General features: G+C 42.3%; 1 protein-coding gene and 1 pseudogene across 1 annotated transcript in view; both read right to left on the reverse strand.

Moving 5' to 3' along the window:
• IL17RD (interleukin 17 receptor D) overlaps positions 1 to 12,567 on the reverse strand; it is a 347,672-nt gene that overhangs the window by 235,463 nt on the left and 99,642 nt on the right. The window lies entirely within an intron of this gene.
• The window catches only part of LOC138566091 (isocitrate dehydrogenase [NADP], mitochondrial-like), a 28,816-nt pseudogene continuing 27,140 nt past the window's right edge, over positions 10,892 to 12,567 (reverse strand).

The following is a 12,567-nucleotide window of genomic DNA, read 5'->3' on the forward strand; positions in this document are numbered from 1 at the left end:
ACATGCAGAGCTATCTCAAGATATCCTGCAACAAAGACATCCACAGGCTCAAGGCCTGCCTCCAATTGATCCAATCCTGGATGTCCAGTGCTTACCTGAAATTCAACCCCTCCAGACTGAATTTGTACTGCTGATCAACAACACCGCACACCCTGACATCCAGACCTGTCTCTCGGCTATGGACATTGGGGGATTCACACCATCAGCTGGCCCCCTGTGCCAAGTCCCTTGGGTTCAACATCGACAGACACCTCACATTCAAACAGCATATAGCAAGGAGCACGCTAACAGCCTGGTGACAACATTCTCTCCTGCAGAAACTCAAGGAGTTCATCCAAGAAAACAACTTCACATCTGCTGTCCAAGCCTTGCTCCTCTCCCACCTGGATGGTGGCAATGCCTTTTTCGAAGGCCGTCGACTACCCTGGCATTCCTGACATGTGTCCCCCGTCTGCATTCCAACACTCTGGAAGCTCTTCCCCGTCAACATCAAACTTGGCCCATCATTTCTACAGTTCAGGAAAGAGCTCAAGACCTTGCTCTTCAAGGAATGGTTCATCCTTCACACCTAGGTCCACACATCCTACACTCCAGAGAGACTGACCTGCTCCCCACTGTCTTCCCCCAGGCTGCCAATTGCCTACAGTCCCCTGTTCGATCCCTGCTCATTTTTTCTCTGCTTCCCTCACAGTGTTCTTCCCCCTGTGATTGTGAAGTGCTCTGCTGCTTTCCAAACCTAGGACTGTGCTAAATAAATACCCTAATAATAATACGTTGTCTACTATTCAAAAACAGAATCATCTTCAAAACACTCTGCATAACCCACGTCCAAGGTGCGGAATTCATACAGGGTAAAATGTCCACCTACTAACCAAACTGAACACCAAGATCAAGCAACGACATTCGTCGTGGACCAAAAACAAAACTCAAAATGAAAATTTGGTGGATCAGCATTCTCCTGCAGCTCAGCAAAACTTTGGAATTCTCTCCCGAAGGAAATACTAACATAAGACCACCTAGAATTAAAAACAATGCTAAAAACATGGCTCTTTAACTCACTGATCTAAACAGGAAACACTGTCAAAGGGAAACAACCTAAACAAGAGAGAAATACCCAAAACAACCAAAACCTAATGAACCAAAACCTGGAAGCATTTTAAGACAAACCACCTTAGAAGAATATGAACCCTGCCAGACCAACATAACCATCGCTTAGAAGGGCACAGGCAACAAACATCACTAATGAACTAACCCTACTAAAAACGTTCTAATATCCTGCATACACCCCCTCAAAAACCAAACAAAAATCTACTGCAGCAGAAACCTAAAACCACCACAAAATGCACACACCCAACTAAATAGAAAAACGCCAAGGAAGACTTATCCAAATCACTCCACGCACTCCTACAAACGCACTCCTACAAACACAACCTAACCCTTACCAACCAAAAACAAACCAAGAACAGAGTGACCGTTTTTCCAAACTGAAGGCAACAAAAGCACATCAAAGCTCTCTGGTGCTTCCCCACACCCTCCCTCCCACCCCATCGATCCCACTAAAGCCATCCACCCATTCCTTCCTTTCCAGATCCGCGAGATCGCCTGGAGACCATAAAAATGGCAGTGGTGCACGGTATAATTCAAAATACCATAACATTCGTAAGTGCAGCCAGGTGCAACACTAAAAGAATTCCGCACAATGGTAAGATTGGCTAACTCTCTCAATAGGCTGTCTCTATAGACAGTAACAGCACAATTCAGGAGCTTTAATGTCAAACCAGAATACAAGTCATCCATGAACAGCTTCCATACTGCAAGGAAATCATTGTGAAGATCTTCTTGGAAAGGAAAGACTTGTGTAATTTTGGGGTTTATAGACATAATTTCGAAATCAAAAATTTCGAAAGTCAAAAAGTCGAAAAAAAAATGTCGAAAAAAATAATGTTGAATTTATTTTTTATGACGTTTTTTTTTCGAAATGGGGGGGTTCCCCCCCCAACCCCCGTTTTTTCTTTTTTTTTTGTTTTTACCTATTTTTTTTATATAAACTAGAACCCAAAAAAAATATCGAAAAAAAAAATAATTCGACATTTTTTTTTTTCGACATTTTTGATTCGACATTTTTGACATTCGAAATTTTGTATTCGATATTATGACTGGACACCTAATTTTGGGCACCAGATAAAGAGAAACAAAACAAAGCAGGGTAAGACATGGACAATTCGAGCAGGCACTATTTCTCATGGAGAGGCAAACTCTTCCACACCGACCAAATCAGTCATCATACATCGCAAAAGAAATAACGCTTTCATTCAAGTCTGACTTTCAGAATGCAGCAGCAGCAATTTGTAAGACAGTCTCACAGTTCTCTTAAGACTTTAAGCAAATTGATACCCAGATAGCCGACACTGAAACTGCAGCATGATCCCAGGAAGAATACTTTATTCAGCTACAAGGAGAAGTTGCAGAGGCAAAAGCATGAAGCTTCTAACAACTATCGAAGGCTTGGAAAGCTGGCATAAGAGGAAGAATGTACATATTTGCAGATTGGCAGAAGGATAGGATTTAAAAGGCTGGATGATTAAGTTCTAAACATAGCAAAATATGGGATCATTCTTGATTGGATTCACAGACTGGGTTCGGTTCAGAAAGGCCCCAAAGCCCAATCCAGAGAAGCTGAGATTTCACGTCTACAGAATCAAATAAGACATTCTTCGAGCAGCCAGGCTGATGGGCACTATTAATTACTCAAACCAATCCTTTGTTTTTCCAAGATATTTCAGCTTTCATGATCTAGAAAAAGGTAAGCCTTTAAAGAGCCCACTAGCAAGCTCCGGCAATCGAAGATTAAATACAGATGGAATCTCCAGTTTGGCATTGTGTTAACCTGGGAAAACGAAAAAAAAAAGGAACACACTGTACTGCACTCAAGAAGGCCACAACTCTGATCGATCTTCCCCAAGCATCGGGCACAGACTAGACACATGGCATGAAACGTTTGAGAAGAACTACTTTTGTTCATGCATGACCTTAATTGTGTTGCTCATTCAACTGAGTCGTTAACCTGGTTTAAATGAAGTTGTTGTATGCAGTGCCTTTCTTAATGGAAAAAAAGTACGACCCATCATAAATCCTTAAATTTACATCCCAGCTTTTAATGAGAATATATAAACCTTCAGATTCTTAGAGATAATTGCATACGACGTGGATCAAGCTATAGACATGCAATCTAGGTGCTCTGTATTCCTCCAATAAAATAATAAAGCTGCTGCTTGAATTCAAAGGGGCGAGTAGATATTGCATGCCTCTAACAGACACAAAAAAAGTTTAGATATAGGTAGTTAAAGCACCTTGCACTATCCAATGCAATTTCATACCACAGCAAGGCGATAATAAGAGCTATGCATTCTGCCATGGAATTAACATAACAATAGTATTGTAGCATGCGTGTTCACCCCCAGAGGGGCATCATGGTGCTATTGACAGATAACAGAGGTTTATTGTTACCCAACTTAATGGTACTCATTTTATCGACCTCGGAAGGATGAAGGGCTAAGTGGAACTGCCCGGATTTGAACCTGTGACCATGATGTCAAACACAGGCCCATGTAGTGGATGCATTAGTCCACTGAGCCACAGACTCTGCATAAGTAAACTTTTTTTATTTTTTAGTATGGTTGGATTATTTCAAACCTTTCATATTAAATCAATTAAATCTCCTTAATAAATGAGTACATCAATACATCGCCAACTTCTTAAAAAAATAAATCAAGGCTTAGAAATTCCCCAATCGTCTTCCATAAAACAAGAACAAACATCAAAATTAGACATATCACATTGAGAATAAATTCAAACCCAAGATTCCGTATTCATCATCCATCTAATAGGGACTGACCACAGAGCTAACAAATTCAGATATACAGTTACCTCTTTCTTATGGAGGAGTTCATTCAATTGCCTGCCATTTGCGAGTTCGAGGACAAATTCTTATTCAAAGAGTATGGCTGACAGTGATGATCGGTACCTTTTTATTGCGGGTGAACTAAAATGGCATCCTTGTCACGTGGGCCTCAATATACGCCAGAATGATTTCCAACAATCGTGTGATAAAGAAATGGATTACATTTTCTAAAGGACATCTGGCTGACGAGTTTAATCCAACTATGGATCCAAACTCCGATCTCTAGGGACTCCTACTGGGGCACCACACAGGTATCCAAACAAACCTTCAAGAATATGGCTTGGTAGACTCCTGGAGGCACGCTCATCCCGGTGAAAAGGAGTGCTTGTACTATTCACTCTCCCGTTGTATTAAGTATTAACTGAAGAATCGTTTTTTTGGAGTTGCACATAACTACTACATAACAGATGTAGGAATAATAGACATTTAAGATCTCACACCAGTACAAGTAGTCCTAGAACAGCAGGAAAAGCGATCAAGAATGTGGAAACAAGAATAGCTCAAAACAAGACCCAATGATTAATATTGGGGTGGCAACGGATATTCACAATATTTGTGCAGATAACCCTATAGACTGAACAAATGTGCTTTGAAAGCATGTCATCTTGCATATGGGAGAGGGGGTGGATCGGCAAATCAGCTTGGTTAAATGAGAGGAGGCATTCCAAACCCTCAGCTCCAACGAAAGGGAACATGAGATGCTATATAGATCTAGAAAAACACAAAAAAAGCATTTTATAACCTTCAGAAAGTTTGTGATTAAAATAATATATTAAGCACGATTAAGGCCGAATCTGCGATCTTAATTAAAAAAGGAAAGTGGATACGAGCACTGAAAAGGCAGAGAAACTATTAGCCTAGAAATTGAAAGCGAAGGTTTGCTTGGAACAATTAGTGAAGATTGTAGACAAGAAAGGACTTGCTACGTCAAGAGTTCAGGGAATTTTATCAAGCCCTTTACGCCTCTGAAAACACAAACCTGAAAGAAATTGATATTTCTTTTTAGAAACCCGTCTGCTCGCTAGAATCTCAGACGCACATAGTCATCTTAGAGGACAAGATCAATGAGGGGGAGCTATCGAAAGCCATCCCTTAAATGAACAGCAGTAGCTCGCGGTCTTGCTGCGATAACCCCTTTTTCGATACGCTTCTTAACTAGTAATTACTACAACTCCCATATGACCTGTTTAGCCCTATATGGATCCATGGTATACAGATCCACAGTGGCTCTCTGAAAACAATGGAAAAACTGCTTTTCTGGGCCCGGCCACTACCATTCACTTCAACCAGAGCTTTGCTCCGGCATAGAAGAGATGAGTATTGGGAGATCAGGTGGTTGCAAATTCCTCATAGTTCTTCATTACCAGGTCTGTTCCTTTGATTCTCATAAAGAAACACTTTAAGTCTACTATCTTGGTCTGTGGATTTCTGAGGCCAACTGAACATACTCCTCATGGGCATTCTTTGCAGCCTCTGAACCGGCTACCAGTCATTTGGTCAACAACCAAATGGTTGATTTTTTTTTTTACATTTTTTTTTGTTTTTTTTGGGGGAGTTCCCCCCCAAACCCCCTTTTTATATATTAATTTTTTTAACCAAACAAAAATATATATATATATATATATATATATATCAAAAAATTCGACCATTTATTTTCGACCATTTGATTTCGACCAAATGGTCATTCGATTTTTTTTTTTTCCCGACCAAATGAGCGGACACCCTCTGAACCATAGTACAAGTAGTTGAGGGCATTTTAAGACACAACTTGACTGAAACAAATACTTCCCTCTCAGTCTCTGGCCAAGCTTTTTACGCCAAGGTTTAACAGCCTGTAGATTGATTGCTAGATGGTGGGTGCTGGAACAGAGTTACGGTAGTTGCCCAAGGGCACATGCTTTGACCTAGCGTGTGATCAGGCAGAGACACATTGCTAACTATTTATTGGTGCCACCCGAGCCGACTAGTCCGGATCCCTTCCTTTAAAATACCTTTGTTCTCACCTGGGATTCTTCATTCTTGCTCTGCCCCAGGATTTCCTCTTATTTTAGCCTCTTTGGTAGGTTATGCTTCATCTCTGTTTAATTTTTGTTTGTCTTTAAGGCACAGTATCTCATTCCTTGGCCTCCTGTAGGTTTGTGTATTAGCCACTTCGATAGTCCAGTTATTACATTTGTGGCTAGTGGGTGGGTGTATAGCTCACAACAGCAGAGTATTACATTTTAGGGATGGTGTGATGAGGTTTAACTATGGTGTTGATGGGTACGACCATCGTCGGTTCTTTGTTTGGCATGAATGTTCGTGTTCAACACATTAAAGTTTAATGACCATTTTTATATCCACAGATTGTGCTTAAAACTGCAAGTCAACGTGGCGGTGAATTATAGTGTAATGACAACTTGATTTATATTGTCGATATCAAGCTTGGTATAGTGGTCACAGCTGGGGCAGACTATATTAAAGCCTACTTAATTGATCTCTCTGTACCGATGGTCTTCACTACTTGGTATCTCTTCCACAGATCGAGTCAGTGTTTCTTGATGGTTTCTGCACACTATTAATTTAGCGGTACTTGCCTTTTAAAATGTTTTAGGTGGAGTGATTTTCACTCTGTATTTTCCATTGCATGTTTGACTTTCAAGAAGCGTGGCCACCCCAACATCTGTGAGCTCGTACTTTGGTCAGACATCCAGAGGGAAATCAGTATTCCCCCCATTCCGTAGGATACCCAAATGTTTCTTTGATCACATTTGCTTTAGAAGGTCCTGCCCCTTTCATTTGTTTAGGGAAACCCCTAGTACACACATCTGTGCATGCCATTCCCATCCTGCGATCCACAAGAAACTCTATTGAAATATACGTTAAGTCAATTGATCCGTCACAGGTGGTATTCGGAACAAGATGAAATGAATACCAGAATGCCCTTTTCCTGGAGGTAGCCTTTCCTGCTGCAACATTAACAGGTGACATTAAAACGTGGCAGTCCTCCACAATCCATAGGGAATGCGGAGGACGTGTAAGTCCACCGAAAAAGCAATTTGGTCTTAAACAGCTCCTCTATATTATATATTCACACTTTTCATATCCCATTTCTATCAAAGATTATGTGCAATTGTGATGGTTTATTTGCTAAACATAATGTCATTTTGGAGAAGTATTAGTTTCCACAAATAGAAGTTCCTGCGAACAGGAAACTTTCGGTATACCCAAAATGCCAACTCATTGCAAAGATCAGCCTTCTTGAAGACTTAATGAAAGGGCATTTCAAAAGGCAACCGGGTTGCGTGGTCCATCCATAGCTCAGTTCGCTCACACCCCGGGTTTCCGCAAGATTACATTTCCTAATAAGAAATCTAATCTGCACTGAACTGCCATCACCACACACGGGCTGAGTCACAACAGGCCGCAGGAAACCCAATTGTCCCATTCACGGGACGCGTTTGAAATCCTTTTGTACATGCAGGGAACGGTATACTTGCTTCTGAGAAAAAAAAAATAGTGTCTTGCAGTGCAAAGATTTGGTCTTCAGATGATGAAAAATGAGATACATTTACTTTCAGAGACTTGTGCTTTGTGTCTGTGGGAACAATGTGACGGTAACGAGGCTACTTGTTGCAGGCTAAACATTTTATCCTGAATATTAAAATGCAAGTGGTCTTGTATAGTGCCCTACTGGTGGCCTTGCTGCATAGGACTCTGGAAGGGGAACTGTAGGGGTGGGGGGGGGGGGGGGGTGGGAGGGGTTCATTAGTGGGGCAGTGGGAGAGGCAGGTACGTTACCTGTGGTGTGGATGGGTACAACTCATATGTACCTGGTTCCTGTGTGCCAATCTGCTTCCTATGGGTTTGGCAGAGAAACTTGGGAGTATGTTATCCACAGGAAAGAGCCTGAAGATCTGATGGATGTGCTTTGGGTCCAATCATCTGCTGAGGTTCGAGTGTGCGATAGGCTAAAAAGGGGAGCGGTCATGTTTGTTAGTGTTAATGTGCTAATGGTTAGGTCATGATCTCTCAGATACGTGTTCTGTTCCTCATGGGATAAAATGTATCTACATGTTGTCAGGGGAAAGAGGCAGTCTAGAAGCTCCAGACAGAGTTACCAGCTGAAGGGCATGGGAGGCAAGAGGTTTTGGTTCAGAAAAAGTGCTGCTTGAAATTTGAGGGCCACAATTACCCATGTCACTTTCGTTAGAATGTTGGTTGGCAGGATGAGAGATACTACATGCTTAGGTGCCATGCTCAGTGGCAGAGGCGTTGCTAGGGAGAGTGAGGGGGCTATTAGCCCTGGGTATTTCGATTGTAGCCCCGGATAGAAGCTCAGGGGTTACAACCAAAAAGGCTAGCTAGCCCCCAGCCCCAAAATTATCATAGCCCCGGATTTTCTCCAGATCTAGTAACACCCCTGCTCAGTGGCCTGCTGCGACTTGCCTGTCGAGGCAATGTAAGGTATTTGTCAGGGCTACTGTTAGCACAGCTCATAAGGAACACTGCACATTAGGTTGCCAGACTACGTGGAATCCTAATTCCCGAACCCCCTGCTACAGTCAAAGGATAGAGACATTTTTCAAAGCAGAAAAAAAGGATTTAAAAATAAAGATAACAATCTTCCAATATGGCTAAAGAATAAAAACTATTGACTAAATTAAATCTATGCATTTATTGTTGGCGTTGGTCATGGATGGAAGGTAGCCCAGTGCCACTATACAGAGCGCGGTTAAGCCGTGGTATGGCCACAAGGTGCTCACAGGGTTGGAGTAGAAGTAAAGATGAAGCACATGGGAGTGTAGGTAAACTGGGGAGTGGGGGGAGCCAGTGAAATGAATGAAGCAGAGAGGTCATACATTTTGCAGTTTTATACGCCAACAGGTCATTTAGTGGTCTATGCCATGTTTAGGGGGAATGCTGCAGTGTACATTAGGCCTATACTTGACTATGTATGTTAGGACTTTACGACAAAAACAGTTTGGCAGAGAACCCCAAAGAAGTGTGTAGTAGTATGGACTAGTCTGCCACTGCTCTAGACCACCTGCCTAGGCTGCTGCAACACATCTGATCTAGGCCCAATGTGACCTACAGTCACAGTGCAAACCCTAGCCTGCTTAGCTCCAAGATGTCTAGAGCACCGGGAGGCGGCACTAGAAAGCTGGCAAATGGAGATCAACCAGAAAACCTGACCTGATACAGATCAATTCAAGACTGTTTTATTGTCTGGCTTGCCAGACAATATCGCATACACTGGGCTGGGGCTCCATCGCACTAATGGAGATTACAAAATCAGATGCTTCAATTCAGGCCCAGCAGACAGTGATACTACAGGTACTTCGAACGACTGTGGCACATAACTACTCACTTCAACATGATTTGCACAGAACAAGCCAATCGACTCTTCAACAGGGCAAACCTCAATCTTCTCTGCCTGTGCAGAACACACACAGATGCCGCCACGATTGGGCTACCAAAACACACATTATCGTTGTGCAAGATCTGGGGCGGAGGATAAACTTTGGTAGCTCCAATTTCTGCCTGGACACTTAAGCCAAGCAGAAATTGTGAAATACAGACTCAGACGAGTCAACCAATATGGTCATCCAATGCATATGGATCGCTACTGCAGGTCTATATTCGCAAGGACTAGAGGAGTAATGCACCTGGTTATCAGCGGCTGTGTCACATTAAAGTTATCAACACTTCAGATGCGCTTGCAACTACTGTAGCTCCGTAGCTAAGGTCGTGTTTTATAAAGAAAAACGCCAGCCTGTTGTATTTGACATGCGCCAAGTATTTCTTTCATACGGGAAACTTAAATGGTTGCTCACAAATGAATTGTTCCTTTGGAATTCAATCTGTAGCGCAATGTCTGAAAAATCAACTTCAACAACAAGACTTGTGCTGGTGCCTTGTGGAGAAAACCTATGTACTCACAACGGGTGTGTGTGGCCCTCTTTTTTTAGTCAGGGGGGCCTGTGTCATGAGGGTATATAACAGTATTTTGTAACACAAGGACATAGGCTACCCCACCTGTATGGCACCTGCCGGTAGAGTGATATTGCAGTAAAGACTATGGCATTGGTCTTTGCATAAAACAGAGTACACCAATATACATTCTTATATGTGAATTTATTTTCCAATTAATGATTTTTTAAAACCAGCCTATACGGGCTGCTGCATCTATGTCACCAATATTCTGCTCCTTTTTCAAGGAGAATTACATACAAAAGCCATCATATTGTATCTTCATATGACTAACAATTTGTAATGCTAATAACTGGCGAGGGTTAGTACCCAAAGTGAGTTATGATGTGGTTAAGCTACATAACACATGACTAGATAGATGTGTTATGTAGCTTACCACATCATAAGTCACTTTGGATACTAACCCTTGTTAGTCATATGAAGATACAATATGATGGCTTTTGTATGTAATTCTCCTTGAAAAAGGAGCAGAATATTGGTGACATAGATACAGCAGCCCGTATAGGCTGGTTTTAAAAAATCATTAATTGAAAAATAAATTGTCACATATAAGAATTATCCAGAGCTTTGCTTCCCTGGTATTGCCCAATTCAACGGTGGTGATATATGGAAGGCGCATTATAGGGAAGAAACCATTGCCCCACAACAGGTTTATGCTCCAATCAACACCTTCAAGCACCATTTCCCAGACCGGTCTATTCTTGGAACAAAAGCTTGTGGCAAGCAGAGTTGTATCCATATGGAATTATGAGAACAGGATAGTGTCTATATACCGCTGGACCGAAAGGGCTCAAACGTATTTTGCTCCTTCCCTTTCTCAAATCTTACCCCCAAAATGTAGATGCTGGGTTGGGGGTCAAGCAATATTATTTATGGCACTGGTTTTCTACTGTTTTCTACTAAAGATTGAGGTAAAAATATATTGTCTGCTGCTTCCCCAGAAGTGCGTCCCCTCCTTCATTTTCCCAATGCTTTGTCAAGGTTGTTCTTGATGGCGTCCAAGAGGTCTGTGGTGTTGACATAATATTCATTTAACTGCACATTGCTGAAGCCTCCATGAATGCAACCCGCAAGATCCTTGGTCATTACACCACTTTCTACGGTCTCCACACAAACCTTCTCCAGAGTTGCAGCGAACTTGACATGGTCCTGGTTGCCATCCAGTTTGCCCCTGTGCTCCAATCCTCTGGTCCAGGCAAAGATACTGGCAATAGGATTGGTGCTGGTTAGATTCCCCTTTTGATGTTCCCGGTAACGGTGAGTAACTGTGCCATGAGCAGCCTCTGCTTCGATAGTCTTTCTATCTGGGCAAACCAGGACAGAAGTCATTAATCCAAGGTAACCAAAACCTTGAGGCAGGATGTCAGACTGCACATCTCCATCAAAGTTCTTGCAGGCCCAGACAAAGCCACCAGAAGACTTGAGCACCTGTGCTACCATATCAATCAGGCGATGCTCATACCAAATCTTCAGCTTTTAAAATTCAGGTTGGTAGATCTTCTCATAGATTTCTTGGAAGATGTCTTTGAAACGCCCGTCATAAGCCTTCAGAATAGTGTTCTTCGTACTCATGTAGAGGGGCCACTTCTTTTGAATGGCGTACTGGAAACAGCTATGCGCAAAACCCGAGATGGACTCATCTGTGCTGTACATTCCCATCCCCACGCCTCCGGTTGTAAACTTAAACACCTCCCATTCATTCATCGAGGTTCCGTCAGTTGGAGTAAACACCATCTTGAAGGCACCAGCTCAGTCCACAACGAAGTCTGTGGCTTTGTACTACTGAACTCTCGTTTCTAAATAGCCTCGCAGGGCGTGTGTTAGGCTCCTCCCACTTTACAATCACATGTCATGTGATCACCAGTTAGGTATATTCCACAGTAGAACTCTATGGTTAAAGTCGATGGTAAATCCACCATCTTGAAGTATCCAACCATTTTAATGCAATTAGTTAATACATAATGCTTAAAACTGGTTTTTATGGGCCAACTGAATAGTTAGCCAGGACATGCGATTAGAAAGTCTCGGAGGAGCCCAATCCCCATGCCTAAGCGATAATGCAATGCAGCAGTACTATTACGAGATATTGCGCAAGTGCGCTACTGTAATTTTCGTTACCTCACCTTGAAAGACATAAATTTCTCCAAGGCGTGGCAAACAATCCGCAAGATGGATTGAATGCAACAAAGCGGCCGCGGCTACTACTGCCAGGCTTCAGCTGTTTCCTGCTCGCACAGAATGTGAACGTAATTTAAAATGTCTCAGTGTATTTATAATGAAAACACAATGCTAAATAGTCATGTGTCCCCTAAACTTCCCCCAATTGATGCATCTGCATATTTGGAAAAGGGAATATACTTTTCAGGCTGAAAGCAGTGCATGATGGTACTGCTAGTCCAAAATTTGCCAATCTCATGCAAGTGCATGATTGGTGAAATAATGCGTCAAACATGATAGGAAAGTGCTAGTGCATATCAAAGCTATTTAAAAACGAGAGTTCAGTAGTTGGAATCAACTATAAGCCTGAAGAAGCTCGCGAGTCGAGCGGAACGCGTGGCGTTTTTCCACCCGTTGGGGTGAGTGCTGCTTCATGCCTGGTCTGACCAGACATTGCTATGTATGCTTTTTTAAAT

Source organism: Ambystoma mexicanum, chromosome 2p (genome assembly GCF_040938575.1).
Source record: "Ambystoma mexicanum isolate Mex_15411 chromosome 2p, UKY_AmexF1_1, whole genome shotgun sequence".
NCBI lineage: Eukaryota > Metazoa > Chordata > Amphibia > Caudata > Ambystomatidae > Ambystoma > Ambystoma mexicanum.